Here is a 6,496-nt window from a genome sequence, read left to right on the forward strand (position 1 = left end):
GGGGAGTGGTTGAAGAGAGAGAAAAGCGACAGGGGGAGTGTTTGAAGAGACAGAAAGGGACAGGGGGAGTGGTTGAAGAGAGAGAAAAGGGGACAGTGGGAGAGTGGTTGAAGAGACAGAAAAGGGGACAGGGGGAGTGGTTGAAGAGAGAGAAAAGGGGACAGGGGGAGAGTGGTTGAAGAGAGAGAAAAGGGGACAGGAGGAGTGGTTGAAGAGACAGAAAGGGGACGGGGGGAGTGGTTGAATAGAGAATAAAGACAGAAAAGGGACAGGAGGAGTGGTTGAAGAGAGAATGAGAATTAAGACAGAGAGAAAAAGAGACAGTAAGAGAGAAGAGAGACAGACAGAGAGTGAGAGAGAGAAGGGAGAGAGGGAGAGTGAGAGGGAGAGACAGAGAGAGAGAAAGAGACAGTAAGAGAGAAGAGAGAGAGACCGAGAGAGACAGTAAGAGAGAGAGACTGAAAGAGGGAGAGAAAGAGACAGTAAGAGAGAGAGACAGAGAGAGAGAGAAAGAAACAATAAGAGAGAGAGAAAGAGACAGAGAGAGAGAGAGAGACAGAGAGAGAGACTGAAAGAGGGAGAGAAATTGAGATGGCCATAAGGAGAGGTTGGAAGTTGAGAGGCAGACAGACGGATCATGACCAGGCTGAGACTGCTCAACAGCTGTGAGGGCAGAATTTGATCTGACAACTCACACACACACACACACACGTACACGCACACGCACTTACACACACACACACACACACACACACACACACACACACACACACACACACACACACACACACACACACACTGGCACATGGGCACGCACAGGGGGGCACACACACGCTCCAAAAGAGCCACATTACACATAAAATATTAATGCAGCAAAGCAATCAGCAAAAATGGAGATGAGATACAGAGATCTCTGCTTCCTAGAGAGAGGATGGGAGAGGGAGAGATCTCTGCTTCCTAGAGAGAGAGAGAGGGGGGAGAGAGATCTCTGCTTCCTAGAGAGAGAGAGAGGGGGGAGATAGATCTCTGCTTCCTAGAGAGAGAGAGAGGGGGGAGGGAGATCTCTGCTTCCTAGAGAGAGGATGGGAGAGGGAGAGATCTCTGCTTCCTAGAGAGAGAGAGGGGGGAGAGAGATCTCTGCTTCCTAGAGAGAGAAAGAGAGGGGGGGAGAGAGATCTCTGCTTCCTAGAGAGAGAGAGAGGGGGGAGAGAGATCTCTGCTTCCTAGAGAGAGAGGGGGGAGAGAGATCTCTGCTTCCTAGAGAGAGAGAGGGGGGGGGAGATCTCTGCTTCCTAGAGAGAGAGAGAGGGGGGAGAGAGATCTCTGCTTCCTAGAGAGAGAGAGAGGGGGGAGAGAGATCTCTGCTTCCTAGAGAGAGGATGGGAGAGGAGAGAGAGAGAGAGAGAGAGAGAGAGAGAGAGAGAGAGAGAGAGAGAGGAGAGATCTCTGCTTCCCAGAGAGAGAGAGAGAGAGAGAGATCTCTGCTTCCTATAGGGAGAGGGGGGAGAGATCTCTGCTTCCGAGAGAGAGAGAGATAGATTTCTGCTTCCCAGAGAGAGAGAGAGAGAGATCTCTGTTTCCTAGAGAGAGAAAGGGGGACGAGAGATCTCTTCTTCCTAGAGAGAGAGGGGGGGAGAGAAATCTCTGCTTCCTAGAGAGAGATATGGGAGAGGGGAGGAGAGAGATCGCTGCTTCCTAGAGAGAGAAGGGGGAGAGAGATCTCTGCTTCCTAGAGAGAGATATGGGAGAGGGGAGAGAGATCTCTGCTTCCTAGAGAGAGGGGGGGGAGATCTGCTTCCTAGAGAGAGATATGGGAGCGGGGGGGAGAGAGATCTCTTCTTCCTAGAGAGGGGAGGGGAGAGAGATCTCTGCTTCCTAGAGAGAGAGAGAGGGGGGGGAGAGATCTCTGCTTCCTAGAGAGAGAGGGGGGGGGGGATCTGCTTCCTAGAGAGAGATATGGGAGCGGGGGGAGAGAGATCTCTTCTTCCTAGAGAGAGAGGGGGGGAGAGAGATCTCTGCTTCCTAGAGAGACATATGAGAGAGGGAGAGAGATCTCTGCTTCCTATAGAGAAGAGAGAGAGATCTCTGCTTCCTAGAGAGAGATATGGGAGAGGGAGAGAGATCTCTGCTTCCTAGATAGAGAGGGGGGGAGAGAGATCTCAGCTTCCTAGAGACAGATATGGGAGAGGGAGAGAGATCTCTGCTTCCTAGAGAGAGAGGGGGAGAGAGATCTCTGCTTCCTAGAGAGAGAGAGAGGGGGGGAGAGATCTCTGCTTCCTATAGAGAGATAGGGAGAGGGAGAGAGATCTCTGCTTCCTAGAGAGAGAGAGAGAGAGGGGGGAGAGAGATCTCTGCTTCTGAGAGAGAGAGGGGGGGGATATCTCTGCTTCCTATAGAGAGAGAGAGGGGGGAAGAGAGATCTCTGCTTCCTAGAGAGAGACAGGGTGGAGAGAGATCTCTGCTTCCTATAGAAAGGGAGAGAGATCTCTGCTTTCTAGAGAGAGAGAGGGGGGGAGAGATCTTTGCTTCCCTAAGAGAGAGAGATCTCTGCTTCCTAGAGAGAGAGGGGGGGGGAGATCTCTGCTTCCCAGAGAGAGAGAGAGAGTTCTGCTTCCCAGAGAGAGAGAGAGAGATCTCTGTTTCCTAGAGAGAGAAATGGGGGAAGAGAGATCTCTGCTTCCTAGAGAGAGAGGGAGGGAAAGAGATCTGCTTCCTAGAGAGATATGGGAGAGGGGGGGGAGAGAGATCTCTGCTTCCTAGAGAGAGAGGGGGGGGGGGATCTGCTTCCTAGAGAGAGATATGGGAGATTGGGGAGAGAGATTTCTGCTTCCTAGAGAGAGAGGGATCTCTGTTTCCAAGAGAGAGAGGGGGGAGATCTCTGCTTCTTAGAGAGAGCGAGCGGGGGGGGGGGGGGGGATCTCTGCTTCCTAGAGAGAGAGGGGGAGAGAGAGGGAGGGAGAGAGATAGAGAGATAGGCAGAGAGAGGGAGAGTGAGAGGGAGAGAGGCAAAGAGAGAGGCAGAGAGAGAAGGGGGAGAGGGCGAGAAAGAAAAGGAGAGAGAGATAGGGAGTGAGAGGGAGAGAGAGAGAGGCAGAGAGAGAGGGAGAGAGAGAGAGGGAGGGAGGGAGGGAGGGAGGGAGGGAGGGAGGGAGGAGAGAGGGAGAGAGAGAGAGAGTATCAGGGTTTGTTTGTGGTGTGTGTGTGTGTGTGTGTGTGTGTGTGTGTGTGTGTGTGTGTGTGTGTGTGTGTGTGTGTGTGTGTGTGTGTGTGTGTGTGTGTGTGTGTGTGTGTGTGTGTGTGTGTGTGTGTGTGTGTGTGTGTGTGTGTGTGTGTGTGTGTGTGTGTTGTAATTCCTGATGATAAAGCACAGACAGTTAGTCGTGTTTGTTCTCAAGTTCCTCTCCTCTCGGCCCTAAAGAGCTTCTGGTAATAACACCATCCATCACACTGTGTGTGTGTGTGTGTGTGTGTGTGTGTGTGTGTGTGTGTGTGTGTGTGTGTGTGTGTGTGTGTGTGTGTGTGTGTGTGTGTGTGTGTGTGTGTGTGTGTGTGTGTGTGTGTGTGTGTGTGTGTGTGTGTGTGTGTGTGTGTGTGTGTTCAGAGATTTCAAAGACAATAAGAGTTTTTAGTCCACAGGACATGTCTCTACACCACAGGATGTAATGTTTAATCAAGACAGAACATCCCAGAATACACCAAGGGTTGGAACAGTAAATATTTTACAATCGTTTAGTTCTGAATAGAACCAGCATTTCATTGGTTGTTGTTTCGTTCCACCGTTACGATTATTATTATTTATTTTTTTTACATTTATCTTCACATTACATTTCTCCACCAATCACTGTGGAGCTGTTTGCTACGGAGCAGGGAAAAATACATTGTTGTTTAAATGCATTCGACAGACAAATATAGGGCGCGTGATGCGAGAGATGGAGGAGGAGGAGGAGGAGGAGGAGGAGGAGGAGGAGGAGGAGGAGGGGGGGGGGGGAGGGGGAGGAGGAGGAGGCGCTGGGCATCTGGTTGTCATGAGATGCATTATCTGAATTAGACCCAGAGAATTACATCTACGGAGGAGCGGCTTTGAATGTCTGTGAACTTCAGAGAGCTGGTTTAACATTGGACCAAAACTAACTGGTTTAACATTGGACCAAAACTAACTGGTTTAACATTGGACCAAAACTAACTGGTTAAACATTGGACCAAAACTAGCTGGTTTAACATTGGACCAAAACTAGCTGGTTTAACATTGGACCAAAACTAGCTGATTTAACATTGGACCAAAACTAGCTGGTTTAACATTGGACCAAAACTAACTGGTTAAACATTGGACCAAAACTAACTGGTTAAACATTGGAACAAAACTAGCTGGTTAAACATTGGACCAAAACTAGCTGGTTTAACATTGGACCAAATGTGTAACGGCTGTCTAATGCCTCCTCCTCGGACGAGGAGGAGGAGTAAGGGTTGGACCCAAAATGCAGCGTTGAATGTAGACATAATAAATTTATTAAAGAAAGACGAAACACGAAAACTCTTACACAAACTACAAAACAACAAACGACGTAGACAGACCTGAACTTGAGAACTTACATATAGACACGAAGAACGCACGAACAGGAAAGACTAGCCAAACGAACGAACAAACGAAACAGTCCCGTGTGGTTTAACAGACACAGACACAGGAACATGACAATTGGACCAAAACTAGCTGGTTAAACATTGGACCAAAACTAGCTGGTTTAACATTGGACCAAAACTAGCTGGTTAAACATTGGACCAAAACTAGCTGGTTTAACATTAGACAAACTAGCTGGTTTTAACATTGGACCAAAACTAGCTGGTTTAACATTGGACCAAAACTAGCTGGTTTAACATTGGACCAAAACTAGCTGGTTTAACATTGGACCAAAACTAGCTGGTTAAACATTGGACCAAAACTAGCTGGTTAAACAGTGGACCAAAACTAGCTGGTTAAACATTGGACCAAAACTAGCTGGTTAAACATTGGACCAAAACTAGCTGGTTTAACATTGAACCAAAACTAGCTGGTTAAACATTGGACCAAAACTAGCTGGTTAAACATTGGACCAAAACTAGCTGGTTAAACATTGGACCAAAACTAGCTGGTTAAAGATAGGACCAAAACTAGCTGGTTAAACATTGGACCAAAACTAGCTGGTTAAACATTGGACCAAAACTAGCTGGTTTAACATTGGACCAAAACTAGCTGGTTAAACATTGGACCAAAACTAGCTGGTTAAACATTGGACCAAAACTAGCTGGTTAAACATTGGACCAAAACTAGCTGGTTAAACATTGGACCAAAACTAGATGGTTAAACATTGGACCAAAACTAGCTGGTTTAACATTGGACCAAAACTAGCTGGTTAAACATTGGACCAAAACTAGCTGGTTAAACATTGGACCAAAACTAGCTGGTTAAACATTGGACCAAAACTAGCTGGTTAAACATTGGACCAAAACTAGCTGGTGTACTGACAAGCTTGTGTACAGAGCAGCACCAAAATTAGGAGTTAATTATTCCATTGTTAAAGTATCTTTAACTAGCGTTGAAAATGTGTATACATTCGTCACAAATTAAAAATCTCTCCCCCTAATTTCTAAATCAGGCTTGTGACAGTAGTAGGCTGGTAGACTCTGATTCAGAGTTGAATCAGGCTTGTGACAGTAGAAGGCTGGTAGACTCTGATTCAGAGTTGAATCAGGCTTGTGACAGTAGTAGGCTGGTAGACTCTGATTCAGGGTTGAATCAGGCTTGTGACAGTAGTAGGCTGGTAGACTCTGATGCAGAGTTGAATCAGGCTTGTGACAGTAGTGAACTGGTAGACTCTGATTCAGAGGGTGAGGCGCAGGTCGACTACACACACTGGCAACGATGTTCAACTGGCAGACAGGCTGGCAGACAGGGTGGCAGGCAGGCTGGCAGACACGGTGGCAGGCAGGCAGACAGACAGACAGGAAGGCTGGCAGACATGGAGGCAGGCAGGCAGATAGACAGGCAGGCAGACAGAAAGGGAGGCTGGTTGGCAGACACTGGAGTGAGATTTTTGCATAGGTGCTTTGTTGAAATGTTTGTGCAAATAGAATTATGTCTGGAACGGTTCCCATGCTTTTAAAATAAGGGTTCAGTTCCAGAACATTATAGATCACATTTGTTCCCAGTTTTCATTCTGTTCCTCAAAAAATGTCCTTCTTCTCCGGTTTTCTGTTCTGTTCCCTGAACTGGTTCCAACCCCTGGAACACACACGCAAAGGCTTGCAGGTGAGTTTACAGCAGATTCTACTCGTACTGAAGAAACTTACAGACTTGCAGAAGACTTAGGTGAGTTTACAGCAGAATCGACTCGTACTGAAGAGACTTACAGACTTGCAGAAGACGTAGGTGAGTTTACAGCAGATTCTACTCGTACTGAAGAGACTTACAGACTTGCAGAAGACGTAGGTGAGTTTACAGCAGTAGCTACTCGTACTGAAG

At 47.6% G+C, this 6,496-nt stretch overlaps 1 pseudogene; it reads right to left on the reverse strand.

Moving 5' to 3' along the window:
• Nucleotides 1–6,339: 6,339 nt before the first annotated feature.
• Nucleotides 6,340–6,496, reverse strand: part of LOC129856166 (trichohyalin-like) — a 5,063-nt pseudogene continuing 4,906 nt past the window's right edge.

Source organism: Salvelinus fontinalis, chromosome 5, assembly GCF_029448725.1.
Source record: "Salvelinus fontinalis isolate EN_2023a chromosome 5, ASM2944872v1, whole genome shotgun sequence".
Lineage (NCBI taxonomy): Eukaryota > Metazoa > Chordata > Actinopteri > Salmoniformes > Salmonidae > Salvelinus > Salvelinus fontinalis.